This window comes from Coregonus clupeaformis, chromosome 10, assembly GCF_020615455.1.
Source record: "Coregonus clupeaformis isolate EN_2021a chromosome 10, ASM2061545v1, whole genome shotgun sequence".
Taxonomy (NCBI): domain Eukaryota; kingdom Metazoa; phylum Chordata; class Actinopteri; order Salmoniformes; family Salmonidae; genus Coregonus; species Coregonus clupeaformis.
The window spans coordinates 8,171,829-8,194,360 of NC_059201.1; the positions used below are offsets into that span (position 1 = coordinate 8,171,829).

General features: G+C 41.9%; 1 protein-coding gene across 2 annotated transcripts in view; it reads right to left on the reverse strand.

Moving 5' to 3' along the window:
• LOC121574916 (synaptotagmin-2-like) overlaps positions 1-21,973 on the reverse strand; it is a 40,483-nt gene extending 18,510 nt beyond the window's left edge. For both annotated transcript variants that reach the window (XM_041887603.2, XM_041887602.2), the window contains exon 1: positions 21,596-21,973. The gene's annotated coding sequence lies outside the window, so the exon portion shown is untranslated. The remainder of the gene's footprint in view (positions 1-21,595) is intronic.
• Positions 21,974-22,532: the final 559 nt, after the last annotated feature.

Consider the following 22,532-nt stretch of genomic DNA (forward strand, 5'->3'; position numbering starts at 1 on the left):
ATGTAGTTAGTCTACTCCGCAGTATGTTGAGTTAGTCCACCCTCCAGTATGTATAATTAGTCTGCCCATTATTTGGAGTCAGTCTGCCCAGTATGTTGAGTTAGTCTGCTCTACATTATGGAGAGTTAGTCTGCCCAGTATATGGAGTTAGTCTGCCCTGTCTGTGGAGTTAATCTGCTGTACAGTATGGAGTTAGTCTGCCCTACAGTATGGAGTTGGTCTACCCTATAGTATGGAGTTAGTTTGCTCTACAGCATGTAGAATTAGTCTGCTCTACAGTATGGGGGTAGTCTGCCTTACAGTGTGTGGAGTTAGTCTGCCCTCCAGAATGTAGAATTAATCTGACCAGAATGTGGAGTTAGTCTGCCCAGTATGTGGAGTTAGTCTGCTCTACATTATGGAGTTAGTCTGCCCTACAGTGTGGAGTTAGTCTGCCCTACAGCATGTGGAGTTAGTCTGCCCTACAGTATGGAGTTGGTCTGCCCTACAGTATGGAGTTAGTCTGCCCTACAGTATGGAGTTAGTCTGCCCTACAGTATGGAGTTAGTCTGACCTAAAGTATGGAGTTAGTCTGCCCTACAGCATGGAGTTAGTCTGCCCTAAAGTATGGAGTTAGTCTGCCCTACAGCATGGAGTTAGTCTGCCCTACAGCATGGAGTTAGTCTGCCCTAAAGTAAGGAGTTAGTCTGCCCTAAAATAAGTGGAGTTAATCTGCCCTACAGTATGTGAGTGTTAGTCTGCCCTACAGTATGGAGTTGGTCTGCCCTATACTATGGAGTTAGTCTCCTCTACAGTATAGTGTTAGTCTGCCCTACAGTATGTGGAGTTAGTCTGCCCTACAGTATAGAGTTAGTCTGACCTACAGTATGTGGATTTAGTCTGTTCTACAGTATGTGGAGTTGGTCTGCCCTACAGTATGTGGAGTTGGTCTGTTCTACAGTATGTGGAGTTAGTCTGCTCTACAGTATGTGGAGTTGGTCTGCCCTATATTATGGAGTTTGTCTGCCCTACAGTATGTGTAGTTAGTCTGCTCTACAGTATGGAATTAGTCTGCTCTGCAGTATGTGGCGTTGCCCCACAGTACATTACATGGATAGGAATTAGTCTACCCTACAGTATGGAGTTAGTCTGCCCTACAGTATGGAGTTAGTCGGCCCTACATTATGGAGTTAGCCTGCCCTACTGTGTGGAGTTAGTCCGATCTACATTATGTAGTTAGTCTACTCCGCAGTATGTTGAGTTAGTCCACCCTCCAGTATGTATAATTAGTCTGCCCATTATTTGGAGTCAGTCTGCCCAGTATGTTGAGTTAGTCTGCTCTACATTATGGAGAGTTAGTCTGCCCAGTATATGGAGTTAGTCTGCCCTGTCTGTGGAGTTAATCTGCTGTACAGTATGGAGTTAGTCTGCCCTACAGTATGGAGTTGGTCTACCCTATAGTATGGAGTTAGTTTGCTCTACAGCATGTAGAATTAGTCTGCTCTACAGTATGGGGGTAGTCTGCCTTACAGTGTGTGGAGTTAGTCTGCCCTCCAGAATGTAGAATTAATCTGACCAGAATGTGGAGTTAGTCTGCCCAGTATGTTGAGTTAGTCTGCTCTACATTATGGAGTTAGTCTGCCCTACAGTGTGGAGTTAGTCTGCCTTACAGTGTGTGGAGTTAGTCTGCCTTACATTATGTGGAGTTAGTCTGCCCTACAGTTTGGAGTTAGTCTTCCCTACGGTATGGATTTAGTCTGCTCTACAGTATGGAGTTAGTCTGCTCTAGAGTATGGAGTTAGTCTGCTCTAGAGTATGTGGAGCTAGCCTTTCCTTATAGTATGGAGTTAGTCTGCTCTAGTCTGCTCTACAGTATGGAGTTAGTCTGCTCTATGGTATTGAGTTAGCCTGCCCAGTATGTTGAGTTAGTCTGCTCTACAGAGTCAACATTGTGCTTAATCTACTGGTGAATCACATGTTGTGACCTGTATGTTTTGTTTTGTAAGATAAGGCAGTTTTGCATACCCCAGCCATTCATCTGTTTAACTCTAGCGGAAATCACCCTTCCAGCATATTGTATTCTTCATATGCACAACAAATTGGCTACATGAAATAAAAATGAAATATTATTGTTCTCCTTTGAATGACAATGATAGATTTGTCTTCTAACTAGCTGCCATGTTCCTGTCCTCCCAACCCCTCTAGTTTGAGCCGAAGCCAACATCAGTATTCCAGTAAGGACTTTGGTGGAAGAATCCTATTTCTGCTCATCTCCAGAACTCTCCCAGACGCCCCCAGAGGGAACACCTCGGCTTCATCCATCTCCAGAACTCTCCCAGACGCCCCCAGAGGGAACACCTTGGCTTCATCCATCTCCAGAACTCTCCCAGACGCCCCCAGAGGGAACACCTCGGCTTCATCCATCTCCAGAACTCTCCCAGACACCCCCAGAGGGAACACCTCGGCTTCATCCATCTCCAGAACTCTCCCAGACGCCCCCAGAGGGAACACCTCGGCTTCATCCATCTCCAGAACTGTCCCAGACGCCCCCAGAGGGAATACCTCGGCTTCATCCATCTCCAGAACTCTCCCAGACGCCCCCAGAGGGAATACCTCGGCTTCATCCATCTCCAGAACTCTCCCAGACACCCCCAGAGGGAACACCTCGGCTTCATCCATCTCCAGAACTCTCCCAGACGCCCCCAGAGGGAACACCTCGGCTTCATCCATCTCCAGAACTGTCCCAGACGCCCCCCAGAGGGAATACCTCGGCTTCATCCATCTCCAGAACTCTCCCAGACGCCCCCAGAGGGAATACCTCGGCTTCATCCATCTCCAGAACTCTCCCAGACGCCCCCAGAGGGAACACCTCGGCTTCATCCATCTCCAGAACTCTCCCAGACGCCCCCAGAGGGAATACCTCGGCTTCATCCATCTCCAGAACTCTCCCAGACGCCCCCAGAGGGAATACCTCGGCTTCATCCATCTCCAGAACTCTCCCAGACGCCCCCAGAGGGAATACCTCATCCATGTGTTTGTGTGGAAGTGAACAGCTGGTGGCAGCCAGGCCGCCCAGCAGGGGCTCTGTCTCTGCCATGTTTCAGCATGTCGTGACTCCCTTTGCACAGAGGGGGGCAGTACTGAACTCACAGCTCACTGTGCATGGTCCGGTTATGCCCTCGGCTGGAATAAGTCATGACTTGTTGTTGTGCTATGTTCCTATTCCATAAACCAGAGGTATTCAAATTTTTCAGCGGGGGACCCCATTGTTTACGGAATAATTTCTAGTGACCCCAAGAAGTTATTGCGATCCCACACCACCCCAAATCTGAAGACCCCGTAAATGTAGAATTGTACATTAATAAATAACCTTCAATTCATTATATTTTCATCTCTTATGATGAAAATAAACCAATAAATACATTTACTAAATGAAGTTATATTTTTCAAATTATCTTTATAAAAAATGTTTGTACAGTACCAGTCAAAAGTTTGGACACACCTACTCATTCAAGGGTTTTTCTTTATTTTTACTATTTTCTGCATTGTAGAATAATAGTGAAGACATCAAAACTATGAAATAACACATATGGAATCATGTAGTAACCAAAAAAAGTGTTAAACAAATCAAAACATATTTTATGTTTTAGATTCTTCAAAGTAGCCACCCTTTGCCTTGATGACAGCTTTTCACACTCTTGGCATTCTCTCAACCAGCTTCATGAAGAATGCTTTTCCAACAGTCTTGAAGGAGTTCCCACATATGCTGAGCACTTGTTGGCTGCTTTTCCTTCACTCTGCGGTCCAACTCATCCCAAACAATCTCAATTTGGTTAAGGTCGGGAGATTGTGGAGGCCAGGTCATCTGATGCAGCACTTCATCACTCTCCTTGGTCAAATATCCCTTACACAGCCTGGAGGTGTGTTTTGGGTCATTGTCCTGTTGAAAAACAAATGATAGTCTCACTAAGCGCAAACCAGATGGGATGGCGTATCGCTGCATAATGCTGTGGTAGCCATGCTGGTTAAGTGTGCCTTGAGATCTACATAAATCACTGACAGTGTCACAAGCAAAGCACCCCCACACCATCACACCTCCTCCATGCTTCACGGTGGGAACCACACAAGCGGAGATCATCCGTTCACGTACTCTGCATCTCACGAAGACACAGAGGTTGGAACCAAAAATCTCAAATTTGGACTCAGACCAAAGGACAGATTTCCACCGGTCTAATGTCCATTGCTCGTGTTTCTTGGCCTGAACAAGTCTCTTCTTCTTATGGGTGTCCTTTAGTAGTGATTTCTTTGCAGCAATTCGACCATGAAGGGCTGATTCACACAGTCTCCTCTGAACAGTTGATGTTGAGATGTGTCTGTTACTTGAACTCTGTGAAGCATTTATTTGGTCTGCAATCTGAGGTGCAGTTAACTCTAATGAACTTATCCTCTGCAGTAGAGGTAACTCTGGGTCTTCCTTTCCTGTGGTGGTCCTCATGAGAGCCATTTTCATCATAGCACTTGGTGGTTTTTGCGACTGCACTTGAAGAAACTTTAAAAGTTCTTGAAATGTTCCGTATTGACTGACCTTCATGTCTTAAAGTAATGATGGATTGTCGTTTCACTTTACTTATTTGAGCTGTTCTTGCCATAATATGGACTTGGTATTTTACCAAATGGGGCTATCTTCTGTATACCACCCCTACCTTGTGGTAGTAAACAACACAACTGATTGGTTCAAACCCATTAAGAAGGAAAGAAATTCCACAAATTAACTTTTAAGAAGGCACACCTGTTAATTGAAACACATTCCGGGTGACTACCTGATGAAGCTGGTTGAGAGAATGCCAAGAGCGTGCAAAGCTGTCATCAAGGCAAAGGGTGGCTATTTGAAGAATCTCAAATACAAAATATATTTTGATTTGTTTAATACTTTTTTGTTTACCACATGATTCTATATGTGTTACTTCATAGTTTTGATGTCTTCACTATCATTCAACAATTTAGAAAATAGTAAAAATAAAGAAAAACCATTGAATGAGTAGGTGTGTCCCAACTGTTGACTGGTACTGTATATTGTCTCCTACAATAATCTGTATTATTATTATTATTATTATTATTATTTGTTATATTTTCTTTTGGGGGGGGGAGTAAATCATATTGTACGAGATATATATACATATATACACACATTTTTTGGGCGACCCCACTGCAGTTCCCCCGACCTTGAACACCACTGCACTAAACCTTCCTTAATCCCCCCTCACTCCCTACCCACTTACTCACTCCCCCCTCATGGATATAAAAACATTTGATTTGTGTAACAATGGGTTAGAGGGAGTTCCCTTAACACCAGTTTATGTCTTTTACATCTATGAGACGGAGTGAACAAGTGCACACTTTGGGGAGGAGGGCAGGAAATCGGACGGCAGCCAGTCTCTTGGTAGAAGTTGCTCATAAGTACAGATCATGTTTTCATTGACTGAGTATTAGTAATGACAAACAAACGACCTCATGATGCTTGTACTGTACACAAATCATCTGACGGGAATGTCCTGTTATGTCAGGTGAAAGGGATAGCGTGTTGTTGGCTAGAATGTATTACCTCGTCTTTGGTAGTGACCTCTCTCTCCCAGGGTATGAATTATCTCTGACAATAACATAGCCCACATCCAGCCCAATGCTGTACAGTGCCATGCAAAAGTATTCATCCCCCTTGGCATTTTTCCTATTTTGTTGCTATACAACCTGTAATTTAAATGGATTTTTATTTGGATTTCATGTAATGGACATACACAAAATAGTCCAAATTGGTGAAGTGAAATGAAAAAAAAATTTTTTTTCAAAAATTCGAAACAATAAATATCGGAAAAGTGGTGCGTGCATATGTATTCACCCCCTTTGCTATGAAGCCCCTAAATAAGATCTGGTGCAACGAATTACCTTCAGAAATCACATAATTAGTTAAATAAATTCCACCTATGTGCAATCTTTGTGTCACATGATCTCAGTATATATACACCTGTTCTTAAACGCCCCAGAGTCTGCAACACCACTAAGCAAGGGAAACCACAAAGCAAGCGGCACCATGAAGACCAAGGAGCTCTCCAAACAGGTCTGGGACAAAGTTGTGGAGAGGTACAGATCAGGATTGGGTTATAAAAAATATCAGAAACTTTGAACATCCCACGGAGCACCATTAAATCCATTATTAAAAAATGGAAAGAATATGGCACCACAACAAACCTGCCAAGAGAGGGTCGCCCACCAAAACTCACGGACCAGGCAAGGAGGGCATTGATCAGATAGGCAACAAAGAGACCAAAGATAACCTTGAAGGAGCTGCAAAGCTCCACAGTGGAGATTGGAGTATCTGTCCATAGGACCACTTTAAGCCGTACACTCCACAGAGCTGGACTTTACGGAAGAGTGGCCAGAAAAAAAGCCATTGCTTAAAGAAAAAAATAAGCAAACACGTTTGGTGTTCGCCAAAAGGCATGTGGGAGACTCCCCAAACAAATGGAAGAAGGTACTCTGGTGAGATGAGACTAAAATTGAGCTTTTTCACCATCAAGGAAAACGCTATGTCTGGTGCAAACCCAACACCTCTCATCACCCCGAGAACACCATCCCCACAGTAAAGCATGGTGGTGGCAGCATCATGCTGTGGGGATGTTTTTCATCGGCAGGGACTGGGAAACTGGTCAGAATTGCAGGAATGATGGATGGCGCTAAATACAGGGAAATTCTTGAGGGAATCCTGTTTCAGTCTTCCAGAGATTTGAGACAAGGACAGAGGTTCACCTTCCAGCAGGACAATGACCCTAAGAATACTGCTAAAGCAACACTCAAGTGGTTTAAGGGGAACATTTAAATGTCTTGGAATGGCCTAGTCAAAGCCAAGACCTTAATCCAATTGAGAATCTGTGGTATGACTTAAAGATTGCTGTACACCAGCGGAACCCATCCAACTTGAAGGAGCTGGAGCAGTTTTGCCTTGAAGAATGGGCAAAAATCCCAGTGGCTAGATGTGCCAAGCTTATAGAGACATACCCCAAGAGACTTGCAGCTGTAATTGCTGCAAAAGGTGGCTCTACAAAGTATTGACTTTGGGGGGGTGAATAGATATGCACGCTCAAGTTTTCAGTTTTTTTGTCTTATTTCTTGTTTGTTTCACAAAAAAATATATTTTGCATCTTCAAAGTGGTAGGCATGTTGTGTAAATCAAATGATACAAACCCCCCAAAAATCAATTTTAATTCCAGGTTGTAAGGCAACAAAATAGAGAAAATGCCAAGGTGGGTGAATACTTTTGCAAGCCACTGTATCTGGTCTATATAGACTACAACACATTGTGACACTACTGACATCAGGTTGTGACGCTAATGTGCTACTTTCATCTATCTCATTAATCCACTAATTGACGGAATTGAAACGTGTGGCTGTGGAAATCAGTTTATTGCATAAATATGAGACCAACTTTCCCAACTTTCCCAACTTAATAATGTAACGTTAGTACTCTATGCTCATTGAAAAGATTACAGGAAGATAACTAGGCATATATTTTGTCAGTGTTTTTCCTAGAGAAAATATCACATATGATTCCGGTTGAACTATCTATACCAAACTGTGTTTCATCCGAGGACTACAAAGAATTATCTAAGAACTGGGTCTTAGCTCCATTTTTCTAAGTGCATTTTTATTGAACCAGAAAAACACTCCCAAAAGACTACTTGATGGAAACTACTTTGGATATCAATTATTCTAATGAAAAGGCAAAAATAATTGTCTTTGTGATAACAGGAGGAAATAATCAAATTAAATGCAAGTGATTTTTCCAGAAGCTAATTAGAATACTCCCAACATATCAACTCGGGATAGCTTTATCTAACAACATGTTTTATCACATTGTTCCAGCACTGCAAGCGTTGAATCCCCATGTGAAGAGTTCATTTTCACTATCCGTTTCAAAGCATTTCTTTTGTTTTCGTACCTATTTAACATGACCTTGCTAAACATCTGCAGCTCACAGACTACATAATAATACCAGCACAAGTGAAGAGATATGGCTGACCAGAGGGGATTGATTATGATCCTGTGTTCAAACAGACCCATAGATCTAGAGAGAGAACGGGTGTAGATAGCCTGTATGTTACATAAATTAAACCTGGATCAATAGAAAGAACCTTGCTCATAAAGAAGAGGGCAGTTCGATCCTGACTCATGAAGATTTTACAGCACACATGCGTCAACCATGATCCGGTACATGGTAGTGGGTGGGTTAGTATGTTCTTTGGAAAGTTGCAAACGCAGTTGTTAAAGAAGGCTAATAAGCTATTGATGAATGCAATACTTTGGAGCAGATTCTTCTTGGAACGTTCAAAGGATACATTAACCCCATGATAGTAACTAAGCTAATTAAGACTCACATGCTGTTACCCATCAATATCAAACAAATATTGCAGTAGGCCTGTAAGATGAAGTCAAGGTGGAGTTGTCAATATAGTGTTAGATGGTAGTACAGTACATACAGACAGTGACGACCAACCAGATTCGACCAGTCACCGTTCTAACTGTATCGATTCAGCAGCTCTAGTATGATGGTGCCGTTTGACAAGCCATTCTGCAAGGTCATAGTGCATAGAAAACATAACAGTGGTCTGGAGCTCCTGAATTATTGATCCCTGAGGGTTCCCATTCCGCCCTTCTGCCGTATGGGATGCCCGCCCCCCTCCACTTCCACGTCCTACTGCCCCCCTCCCCTCCTGCTCCTCCAAACCAAACCAACCCCCCTGCATCAATCTGTGAGAGAAACTCTCTCAACCTGGACCCGGATCCACACGACCGCTTCGGTTCAGCCCTGGGGACTGCTAAGCTAGGACACGATAACAACCAAGCGAAATCAAAGCGAGAGAAAGTAAACCCAGGCCGTAGTGTTAATGTGTGGTTGTGCTGAGTTGCATGCAGGGGGCTTCTAGTCGTCAATGTTATTTGGACCACGTTTCACTCCCCTCCGCTGTGACTGCAAAGAGGATGGACAAAAACTGCATCCTTTCCAGCTCCTGCTGGCAGCACTGCAATGCAGGGGTGTAAGTAGAAATATGAAGCTCTCTCTCTCTCTCTCTCTCTCTCTCTCTCTCTCTCTCTCTCTCTCTCTCTCTCTCTCTCTCTCTCTCTCTCTCTCTCTCTCTCTCTCTCTCTCTCTCTCTCTCTCTCTCTCTCTCATGCACACTTACAGATAAATATTGTTATGTTGATCCCCTCTGATTAAGTTACCTTCTGATGTAATTGACCAGTAAATGTGTTTATATCTCTGTGATACGAGCACGTAGGCCAGTCCTAAAATGGCCACATTATGTCAGCAGGGGCAGCTAGTTAAACAGAGAGAGAGAAAAAAGAACTGGTGCTCATTTCCAAAATGGAATTCCTGGCTGGCAAGAACGACTACCGTTAATTCTAATTCAAAGTACACAATATATACTATACAAATAAAGGTCCACGATAAAGTTCGAAAATCAACTAATGCTGAGATATATTAAGGGGGACTTTGATACACAAACACACACACACACACGTCTCTCCGGGCCCCTCGTAATGCTGACAGTGCAACTGCAAGACAGCCAAGAATAAAACTAGGGAGGTGTAGTCTACAAATGGCAGTAATGTGCAGATAGTATCACAGTGAACCAGCAGCAGCAGTAGTCTCAGCAGCAAGACAGTAGCATTGTGATTAGCTCTGGACTGACAGTGTTTGACCTGTATCTGATACTGTAGACTGGGTATACAAACAGGTAGTAGCCTTTTCTCTAGGTCTAACACACAAAAGTTGACAGAAGTAACAAGTAAAGGTAGACCTACCAATTAGTTAGTGTTTTCACTGATATCAAGTTTGTTTATGTATTATTCAGTAACGGAATTACCAAAAAATCAGAAATGGGATTACGGCAATTGAATTGGCTACAATGGGGAATCATAGTAGTCACAAACCACACAGTAGATAACAGTACAGTTTAATGTACTGTATTGTAGTGATGGGGGGAAAAATCGATACAGTTACATATTGCAATATTATTTTGGGACGATATTATATCGATATTTGACTCTAAGTATCGATTTGTAAAATATGTACTGTTTATCCTTTTTTTTTTTGGCCTCTGTAGGTAGCGTTAGCTAGCGCTAGTCGGCTGTACCTGCGCCAAAACCCCGGTATTTGTCATCCTATAGCTTGTCCTCCATCTTCTTTTTAAATAGTGAGCCAAAATGTTTTCTGCACTTTTATTTACCTAACTGATCAAAACTCGTTTTCTCATGCTCTCTCGTCTCTCTGCAGAAGACATACAGTATAGAGAGCAATATGTTTAGAACATCAAATCGCAATAAAATCACAGTATCGAATCGCAGTACATACAGAATCGTGAAAATTGTGAGAATCGCAATACATATCGTATTGGCACCTAAGTATCATGATAATATCGTATTATGAGGTCCCTGGCCAGCCCTACTATATTGTACTGTACTCTACTGTACTGTACTGAACACATCTACTTTACTGTACTATACTGGACTGTACTAAACTCTACTCTACTGAGCTGTACTGTGATTTCCACACTGGTGAAACATAGACGTCTATGATAGTTTCAGATTTGGTCTGGTCCGGACCCACCAAATGTGGTCTTGTTTGGGGGTGGAGCTCATTACAATATTAACTAGTGTGTAGAATAATACCCAAATATGCAAAAGAAGGATATTGCATATCCATACCTTTGTGTACCAACTCAGAATACACCACCGGTCAAAAGTTTTAGAACACCTACTCATTCAAGGTTTTTCTTTATTTTTACTATTTTCTACATTGTAGAATAATAGTGAAGACATCAAAAGTATGAAATAACACATATGGAATCATGTAGTAACGAAAAAAGTGTTAAACAAATCTAGATATATTTTATATTTGAGATTCTTCAAAGTAGCCACCCTTTGCCTTGATGACAGCTTTGCACACTCTTGGCATTCTCTCAACCAGCTTCACCTGGAATGCTTTTCCAATAGTCTTGAAGGAGTTCCAAAATATGCTTAGTACTTGTTGGCTGTTTTTCCTTCACTCTGCCGTCCGACTCATCCCAAACCATCTCAATTGGGTTGAGTTCGGGGGATTGTGGAGGCCAGGTCATCTGATGCAGCACTCCATCACTCTACTTCTTGGTAAAATAGCCCTTACACAGCCTGGAGGTGTGTTGGGCCATTGTCCTGTTGAAAAACAAATGATAGTCCCACTAAGCCCAAACCAGATGGGATGGCGTATCGCTGCAGAATGCTGTGGTAGCCATGCGGTTGGAATCAAAAATCTCCAATTTGGACTACAGACCAAAGGACAAATTTCCACCGGTCTAATGTCCATTGCTCATGTTTCTTGGGCAAAGCAAGTCTCTTATTCTTATTGGTGTCCTTTAGTAGTGGTTTCTTTGCAGCAATTCGACCATGAAGGCCTAATTCACACAGTCCCCTCTGAACAGTTGATGTTGAGATGTGTCTGTTACTTGAGCTCTGTGAAGCATTTATTTGGGCTGCAATTTCTGAGGCTGGTAACTCTAATGAACTTATCCTCTGCAGCAGAGGTAACGCTGGGTCTTCCTTTCCTGTGGCGGTCCTCATGAGAGCCAGTTTCATCATAGCGCTTGATGGGTTTTGAGACTGCACTTGAAGAAACTTTCAAAGTTCTTGACATTTTCCGTATTGACTGACCTTCATGTCTTAAAGTAATGATGGATTGTCGTTTCTCTTTGTTTATTTGAGCTGTTCTTGCCATAATATGGACTTGGTCTTTTACCAAGTAGGGCTATCTTCTGTATACCACCCTTACCTTGACACAACACAAGTCATTGGCTCAAACGCATTAAGAAAGTAATTCCACAAATTAACTTTTCACAAGGCACACCTGTTAATTGAAATGCATTCCAGGTGACCACCTCATGAAGCTAGCTGAGAGAATGCCAAGAGTGTGCAAAGCTGTCATCAAGGCAAAGGGTGGCTATTTGAAGAATCTCAAATATAAAATATATTTTGATTTGTTTAACACTTTTTTGGTTACTACATGATTCCATATGTGTTATTTCATAGTTTGAACGTCTTTACTATTATTCTACAATGTAGAAAATAGTAAAAATAAAGAAAAACCCTTGAATGAGTAGGTGTTCTAAAACTTTTAACCAGGACTGTACATCACCATGAAAATAATGATATTCAGATGTATTTCTGTGTAGTACAGGACCAATGATGTAATTCCGGGACCGTAATTCCGTTACCAGATGTAAATCCACTTCACCTACTGTAGTTCAATAACCAAAATATTTTCTTTCAAACTCAAGGTGTCATGCCATAGCCGGCACCCCATTCCTTATGCAGATATATTTTAATCTTTATTCAGATTTTTGGGAAAACGTGGTCACATAAAACACTGAAGGAGATTTGACCGTAATTCTGTTACCAAACTTTTCATTTGCACAGTTCTTCCTGTAAATGTGTTTTGGTTAAATGTTCTGTGTAAATTGTTCAAAGTATTCCTTGTGCATAGTTGTATGGTTTGTTAAACTTTTACATCAATGCTTTATGCTTGGCATTCATTTTAAAGTGAAAAATCGGTGTCAGATCGTAATTCCGTTACTGTTGAATTGCCCGTTGGCATTTTTTTATGACTATCATCTCACAAAGTATGAGGAAAAGAAGGGTGTTTACCTGAATCAGGCCAAATACCCAGGACGTGAAAGGCAATGTTCTACTTACTGTGTTTGGACCAGATCGTACACCTGGAACATTGTATGGTGTAAGCTAATGCTGTAAAACTGTTGTGATCGGCCATATTGGTAAATGCCTCAGGATCAAGCAATAAAAGTTACATTGAGGAAATATCTGTCCATCCTCATTGCTCTACAATGTATTACCTTACACATAGCACCGCATGTACATCACAGAAAAATCGAAAGGAGAATGATCCAGCTGTCACAACATAGTTATGTCATACGCCTTACTTTGAAACTATTGGAAAATGCAGCAGCCATTTAGTAATTATGCTCTTCTTCATTAAAATCTCCAGTCTCCAACTGTAATTAAACGTATTGACCTGAGAATTCTGTTATAATTAACTAAGAGATCAATTGTGAAATAAGAGGAGTCGTTTTCAATTACTCTTTCACAAAAACCTACTTTATAAACTGACCTCCCAAACATCCAACCACTGGGAAGACTAAAGGAAGATACGATAATGTGAAATAGAACATTCGCTGATCATTAAAAGTAATAGATGTATTCATAAATAATCTACCGTATGGGGCCTTGCATGCCTGAACTTCTTTCACATCATCAACAGAATACTATAGGCTAGTCACCACCTGGTGACATAACTTTGTCTAGAATACTATATGCTAGTCACCACCTGGTGACATAACTAGGTCTAGATTTGGGTAACATATCAATGATGTAAAAACATATAGGCATCAACAATCAAACTTGCAGATTATGTCAGAGTTTTTTTTTTTTTTCAGTTATCAATAATGACAAAGATATAGCATCACAACTGCTGACTAGGGCCCTCAGTTTTTCCTGGCCAGTAAAACTGAGAGCCTTACTGAAGAAAACAAAATCAGCTATGAACCTGGTTAACTGCCCTTTTTTAAAGTTATCATTCCACATGCTGCTTCGTGCCAACTACAATGCCTGTACAGATCTGTACAATCGCCAGTCCTTCTGTGGCAGGCTGGCAACTATGCAAATGCTTTCCCTTTTGTAATAAAAAATGCTATCGCAAGCACTGGGGAAAATCAGAAAGTGTTAGATCAAAAATTGCATTTCAGCAGCATGATATCCAGACGTACAAGGACAACAGAATATGAGTGACACACTTTATCACATGACAAGGACCCTGGGCTGAAAATAAAATATGTTCCTGTGCTTGTCCATCTTCAAGAGAAATGCTTGTCCGCAGTTGCTTTCTTCAAGATAAATTGAAAAGCAGTGAACAAAGCCAACAGTAATCTCACTGATCTAAAAGTGCACTTCCCAGTGAATTATATCAAATATGTTGTGCCAGACCAGTACTTTATAGTATGTATGCCATGACGATTTACAATACCTTATTTCAGCTTGTAAAACACACCATAATCTTCTGCATCTTGTCCTCTTGACAGTCATCTTTATGATATTAATCGAGATCATGTGTACTGCCCACTGCAATATTCTATAGAAGGTGTAAGATATATGTACTGTATTTTAAACCTGAAATAGTTAGTCAAAACACTAACTCAACTAACTGGATACGAACGGTAATAGTTATACTGGATATTAATACAACAACTAACTAACCCAAGCCATTGGAAGAATTCACATTTCAGATCAAAATAGTTGCCTTCAGTAAATACATTGGCTGGGTCAAGGATTAAAGATAGGAAATTATTATGAAAATGATTCATATTCAGGACTATTATTTTAAATGAGTAATGTCTCAGGACAGGATCTGTAATTGTGAGAGGCTGACAGTGACCTAAGTACATGGCTCACCCCTGGACACAGTCTCACAGTCCCTCCATCCCATCACCATCACAGTCCCTCCATGCCATCACCATCACAGTCCCTCCATCCCATCGCCATCACAGTCCCTCCATCCCATCACCATCACAGTCCCTCCATCCCATCGCCATCACAGTCCCTCCATGCCATCACCATCACAGTCCCTCCATGCCATCACCATCACAGTCCCTCCATCCCATCACTGAGCCTCTGTCTCCTTTGTCTTTCCAAGGTTGCTCAAATTAGGCCAGTCAGACTCTCTCTCTCTCTCTCTCTCTCTCTCTCTCTCTCTCTCTCTCTCTCTCTCTCTCTCTCTCTCTCTCTCTCTCTCTCTCACTCTCACACACACACACATGCACACACTCACATACACATGTACACACACACACTCATTATTTTTGTGCTTCCTGCTGGTACCTAAAATAGCTTGACCGACTAGAGCTGGTTTGTTGAAACAGTTAGAGATGGGCTAGGGGGAGAGGATAGAGGAGAGAGAGAGGGAGAGAGAGAGAGAGAGAGAGCTCTGTCTGAATTCATCACCCTACACAAAGAGCAGACCGTGTTGCCCTATTCAACGGATCTGGGGCAACTTGACTGAGTAGGCTACTGAGGGAAAGGCCTTCCATAAGGGACACAAATTCACTGACTAATGAACTGATCTCTTTGCACCCCATTTATCTACCTTTTCCTTGTTCTCTCAACAATGTTAGTGAGGATTTTAATAGATTTTAAGATTTTGTGATTTTTCTGTATTGCTAAGGCAACTGGAGAACCACTAATATTCATTAGACTGAATTATTCAACGTTGAAAGACAATGCATCTGCATCAGCAATAACGTACTACATTTGCACACAATGTATATAGATTTTCTATTTTCTATTGTGTTATTGACTGTACGGTTTTGTTTATTCCATATGTAACTCTGTGTTGTTGTTGTTTTTATTGCACTGCTTAACTTTATCTTGGCCAGGTTGCAGTTGTAAATGAGAAATTGTTCTCAACTGGCTTACCTGGTTAAATAAAGGTGAAATAAAGAATATAAAAAGATGACATCATCAGCAGGAGGCCTGCATCATGTCTAAGGAACTTATATAAACCACACAAAACCCTGTCTGGAACAAACAGGAATGTGATGATCAACTTCTAGAACCTGAGATGTGTCAATAAAAAAGCCATCTTCTATTTCCTGCTTCAGCAGCTCACCAGGATTTCAGAGAAAGGAAGACAAATTGGCATCATTATGGAAGGATGATTCTCAGTATTTCCTCACAAAGAGGCAGAACACTCTCCCTGTCTCTTCAAGCTGTTCCTGGTCAGCACAGTCAATATTCTTAACTTACAGCATTCAATATGGGATGGATACATTCTCAGTCTCATTAAATAATTTGAAGATAGTATGTACTATGTTGTTATTCTGAGATCTTTGCACGCACGTTGTAGTGATGCAAAATGTCAAAAATGCAGAAGTCTAGAACTGAAGATCTGGTTTCTGACCAATAGGGGGCAGTGAAGTTGAATTGTCCTTATTTAACAGAGGAGGGTAAATGTCATATGATATCGTTTTTGATTGCAGTTTGTCCATTAACATGGCTGCATACATTTCTCAGTAATTCAATCATGGTTTTACACGTCATTGATAAAACTTTAATGAGATTACCCACATGCATCAATTAGATGTAGTGAAGTACAGGGGGAAGCCCTTTCTGCAATAGTTGCCTACCCCAGTCAATTGGGTTTGTGCTGATGTGGACTCAACTCAGCTATGAGAATACTCAGCTATATGTCTTCCTCGCTCATCTCTACAGCTTTCAACTCTGCTGGCATACAACACAGACAGTGTATGTTTCTAACAGTTAGGAAAAACAACAGTCCTCTGTAGCTCAATTGGTAGAGCATGGCGCTTGTAACGCCAGGGTAGTGGGTTCGATCCCCGGGCCCACCCATACGTAAAAATGTATGCGCACATGACTGTAAGTCACTTTGGATAAAAGCGTCTGCTAAATGGCATATTATTATAACAACAGGCCTGATTGTTCAGGCTCACTGTGGCTCTCATCAAACATATTCATTTGCCCCTGAAGCTCTCTAGTTTGAGTTCTTGAGCCACGTTTATACCTGGTGCTAACATAGGTCCTTTATGCTGATCTTGTCCACATTCTGATTTTGCCCACATTTTTAGACAGGTGTAGAGACAATTAAAAGATTGTGATCTTCCTGACCTCCTCTAGAGGTAGTCAGGGATCAATTGTATCTGGATACCATTTAAATCATTATTATTCCAGCCTCTAAAATCATTGACCGGCAGCACCATTAACTTATGGCATCAGTAATTAATTAACGTTTTGAAAGAATATCTGTCAAATAATTTGTATACAGTGAGGCACCAATCTGGTCAGAGTGGAAAAATAAGAGTGTGTCGACGCGACAAACCTTGATCACATAGTGATTGGATCATAGTGATCAGATCCTAAACCCAGATGTTAGTGCAAAGTGTAACCGAGCCTCAGGATGTATTGATCAGTGCTTACTGGGACTGCAGGGGTTGGTCTACACTACTCTGATCTGGAACAATGAAAGCTGTATGGTTGTCTCTCACTCTAACTGTGAGGAGTTCTCTAACCAACACTCAGTCACTAGTTATTCACACGTTAGAGCAGGGGTATTCAACCTGGGGTCTGTGCCCCCCTAGGGGTCCACGGAGGTACTGCTATTCTGTTGTTTAATATCGCTACCAACAACATAATAAACTAATTGTGAATTACATATCTACAGTAGAAAAGAGTAGAATATCTTCTTTCTAATGATGTAAATAATGTCACATTTATTTCTCAACTCCTAATATTGAGCAAATTACACTCATTGGAGCCAATTAGACTCACTGGAGTATCGGACATAGGCTTTGAAAAAGCACCAATGAATAGGTGTAAGCTTTCTTGACTCAACACATGGCTAACTTTTGTTTACCAGCTAAACAGCTGCTCTTAGTGAAAATGTGTTTGGAGTTACCTTTCTAGCTAATAGGCTATGTTAGAGTTTACACTTCCTCTTCCAATTATAATGTGGGGAGGTTAAAATAATGAAAAACGATCTACGAAATCTATTCACTTTTAAAATGTTGATTACTTCTCCTTGCCGTTATCATTCACCTGATGATAAGACAAGACGTGAATTTAAAAGAAAATGTTTGCTTACATATGATGGTGGTCCCTGGGTAAACGGTTTGCCTGGAATGGGGTCCCTGGGCAAGAAAAGGTTGAAGACTAGAGCATGTTTATCATTCAAATTCATAGATTCAGAGTCTGTTTAGGGTCAGTAGCGCATGAAACAACAAGAAACACAGATATGACAGCCTTGATTCCAGTCTGTTTGTGTTAATATTCCACTCCTTGCCTTGTCATGTATGACAAAGAGTGTCAAGGAGTGGAATGTTAGCACAAACAGACTGGATTTCAGACACTTAAAGCATGTTGAACATAGTATTTTGGGATTGTTCAAACTTTAGAATCGATACAATGTTGATGTTATGGATCCCAAAGATACTGTATGTATTATATACTATAGGGCCGAGGACACGTAAACACTTTAATCAAAATGTAGGCCTTTATCTCTGAGTATCTGAATAACAGAAGTAGCTTGCCATAATGTGAATGCCAAATAACCTGTAGGGTGGTTTCATTATTGTCCGGAAGCAGTGACAAGCAGCTAGCTTCAGTACCAGTAGACCTGGAGAGGGAGAATAGAGGAAGATAGGACTCTGACAACATCACATTACCTTCCTTTCGATTTACTCTCTTCTTCTCCTCTCTCCTATCTGACCCCAGTGGCTGGCTATATAAACAAACCCTCTACCGTGGCAGTAAAGTGTAAACTGACAGGGGTTTGCCTGCAGTTCCCAATGAAACAAAGTAACTTTTAGAGGGAGGTCCAGGCTCACTATAAAAGTAGGCTACAAATGAATTCATATTACATCATGGGCTCAGATGGCTATAACATGGCTAAATCAAATAAAAAATCAAATCAAATATTATTGGCCACATGCGCCGAATACAACAGGTGCAGACATTACAGTGAAATGCTTACTTACAGCCCTTAACCAACAGTGCATTTATTTTTAATAAAGAAGTAAAATAAAACAACAACAAAAAAGAGCAGAAGTAAAATAAAATAACAGTAGGGAGGCTATATATACAGGGGGGTACCGGTGCAGAGTCAATGTGCGGGGGCACCGGCTAGTTGAGGTAGTTTAAGTAATATGTACATGTGGGTAGAGTTAAAGTGACTATGCATAAATAATTAACAGAGTAGCAGCAGCGTAAAAATATTGGGTGGGGGTGGGGGGGCAGTGAAAATAGTCCGGGTAGCCATGATTAGCTGTTCAGGAGTCATCCCCTCTGCAGTCTCTACGGTACAAAGTCCTTGTTAGAGAATTAGAACAGACCATTGCATGTCCAAAATGTGCATTAGTCTTACAAAAACATAGTTCCCTTTAGTCAGTTTACAATGCACATTATAGAACATACGTATGTACTTCATAGAATGTGTTACTGAAATGTCTACCATGGACACATGAAGACTTCTGTAGCTTATATACAGTTTGACTCACAATTAATAACAATGGAACATCTTCTGGGAGAGATCATTTAAGCATTTGATTACTGCACAAAATCTATCCTAGAGAGAGAGAGAGAGAGAGAGAGAGAGAGAGAGAGAGAGAGAGAGAGAGAGAGAGAGAGAGAGAGAGAGAGAGAGAGAGAGAGAGAGAGAGAGAGAGAGAGAAGAGAGAGAGAGAGAGAAATGAGAGAGAGAGAGAAAGAGAGAGAGAAAGGAGCGAGAGAGAGAAAGAAGGAGAGAGAGAGAGAGAGAGAGAGAGAGAGAGAGAGAGAGAGAGAGAAAGAAAGAAGGAGAGAGAAAGAGAGAGAGAGAGAGAGAGAGAGAGAGAGAGAGAGAGAGAGAGAGAGAGAGAGAGAGAGAGAGAGAGAGAAAGAAGGAGAGAGAGAGAGAGAGAGAGAGAGAGAGAGAGAGAGAGAGAGAGAGAGAGGTGGTGGTGAAGCATCAAGGCCTTTCCATTTCAGCTGCCCAGCCACTCCAATGTGAAGAGTAGAGGAATATTTCTTAATATAATATAATAATAATAATATGCCATTTAGCAGACGCTTTTATCCAAAGCGACTTACAGTCGTGCGTGCATACATTTTTGTGTATGGGTGGTCCCGGGGATCAAACCCACTACCTTGGCGTTACAAGCGCCATGCTCTACCAAACTCTTATGCTTTTATGTTGACCAGGAGAGAACACAGCAATTGACCTCCTCAACTTACAAAAAAGGGTTAGGGTTACAGGAATTACTGTAGTGTTGCATCATTCCTTTCAAAACCCATCCATTTTAACCAAGCGGTAAAACCCCAGACATGTCTCTCCCTCTTACCCCACAATCCCAAAATAGCCCTGACTCCATCTCATAGATTTCTGAACTAGAGTGGTCTCATCACCATCAGCACTGGTACGCATCTCAGTATCCTCCCCATGACGTGGCCAGCTCAGCACTATTCCCTGGACAACTGTGTGTGTGTGTGTGCAAGTGTGTGCGTGTGTGCGTGTGTGAGTGAGAGAGAGAGAGAGAGAGAGAGAGAGAGAGTGCTGCGGCTGTGGCTCCTCTGAATCACCTCTGCTGTGCCAGAGGAGGCAGACCCCTCTGCATCTTAACCAGGAGAGTCCCAGTCCAGGCAGTCCTGTACACCAGAGGAAGCTGGTGGGAGGAGCTATAGGAGGATCTTAACCAGGAGATTCCCAGTCCTGAAACATCACCTGAGAACACAACAGCCCCACAGCCTCATAGAAACACACTCACTTGTCACCTTAGATACCACCTGCCTCAATACAATCGTTTACATCCTGATGTGGTATATAGAGGTTCCATCCTTATGCTAATGACTCATGACAAAAGTATGCGTATGAGGAATATGGAATTGCTCAGCAGATCAGGTTTTACAACCTGATATAAACTGCTGCATTTTCACTGAGGTCCACTTTCACCTGGTAAACTGTATCCTTCAGAGGGCTGTGGAAGACTTTGAAATCAACCCAAGAAAGAAAGGCTTATGTGGGATACGCAGTCAGTGTAGTCAATGATGATGCAACGACCTTAGGTACAAGCTACACATGGTGGAACGGGCCGATGTGGTTCATTTGGCATGAGAAACCTAGCTTTGACAGTTAATATCATTACATTTAATCCATTATAGTACAGGGTAGTACCTATTCAATGCATGCATGGGCCCTTTCAGAATAGCTTGTTCAGCAGAATTGACCTTGCATGCTCCCCCAGCGCAGCATAATATATAGTGGGGCTGTTCCTCTCATGATGTTACCTCAAAGCTGCCATCATGTCATTTTATCAACCATTTCAAGTTAGAAAACTAATGGACTTATAGCAACCTGATAATTTTATATAAACTTGATATCAACAGATCAATAGAATCTGAATTGGTTGTTTGTAATTTTCTCTCACATTTTGGTTCAGGGTAAAACATAAAATGCAAATTTTTTTTTTTTAAAGGCATTTGATCAAACATTGAATTGTGACTAAAACACACTCCACTGATCACTCTGGTTATAGTTGAATCAGCATACTTGAAGTGAACGGTATCCGTAATAAGTATCGGACTGTGAAATATGTTGTTTCAATGTTTTCTAATGTGAAAAATAGCCACATCCCAAGTTCTACTCTCTTACACACATTTTCTACTATTATGTAACGTGATACTGCAGCACTGTATGAAGCTACGCATGAGGACTTGCCTCAATGCTGAGAGAGAAAGTTCCGCTGGCAGCCTCCCTTTCCCTGCAGTGTCTCTGTACATTAAAACCAGAGGAAATTGCAACTGAGGAAGATATCATTGTCTGCTATAATTACCTTGAGCCTTTCCCTGTCCCACTGCAGTCCTCGAGGTAGATGGGCAGTGTAATGGGGCTGGTTACTGCTGTGACTAAATGCTACAAGACCACGGCACTCATCACCGATCAACAAACATGTAGATACAGTAAGAAGGCACATCTTACCTGTATCGGAGAGCTGTTGTCTCCTGAAAAAAAGAGAGAGCGAGGGACCTCTGTCTGTAGTACCTGCAGGACACTTGAGATAAGGTCTTAGGAGAAGAAATGTTTGAGATGAATAGTTTTTTGGTTTATCCCACTCTGAAAAAGATAAGCCTCTTGTAACTGCTCAGTCCCAGCAGTCACCCCTGGGGGGGTCTCTTCCCAAAAGCCCTCTTCACACACACACACTCACACAAACAGTTGCGGAAGGGCCTGTGGTGAGGAGTTAATCAGATCTGGGAGAAATGAAAAGAAACACACACGCACATTAACATTCTCTCACACCGCAAATCAGCACCAGCCTCAGAGCTATGTGCTGTTTCACTGCTGTATTTCCCGGCACTGCAGCCTCATTGGCTGAAGAGCTACTGAATTGGGGGGTTATGGCGTACTCTGGACTCTGCTCCTCCTCCTATCGTTCATTTGTTCTCTCTCTGTCTACAGTACATGCAGAGGGGAATGCTGAGCTTTGAAAATTAGACGCAGGGTGAAAGGGAGGGTGGAAGGAAGGAGGGATGGAATGGAGAGGGAGAGTAAGGGAGCGAGGGGAGGAGCAAAAGCTGGGAGAATCGATAAGCAGTGAGGAGAGACGTGCCATGCAGACGCTGTGCGTGGTACAATGCAGGGGCTCAGAGGCTGGCCGTAGGTGCTGCTCTCTCCTCCCGGAGACGCTGTCTCTATGCAGGACCAGAGTGCAGTGAGGTGTGTGAAGCAATGACGGTTGCCATGACGCTACAGCAAACTCTGTAAAAAGGGCTCTAATCTGTGTCTCTTTTTCCTTATTCACACAGCTAATACGCATCGAGTGAATTATTTAAGATGCCAGAGGGAAGAAGGGTGGGGTAAACTACATGGGTAACACAGCTCACCGCATGTCTCAGCCTGTAGGACTGACTGACTG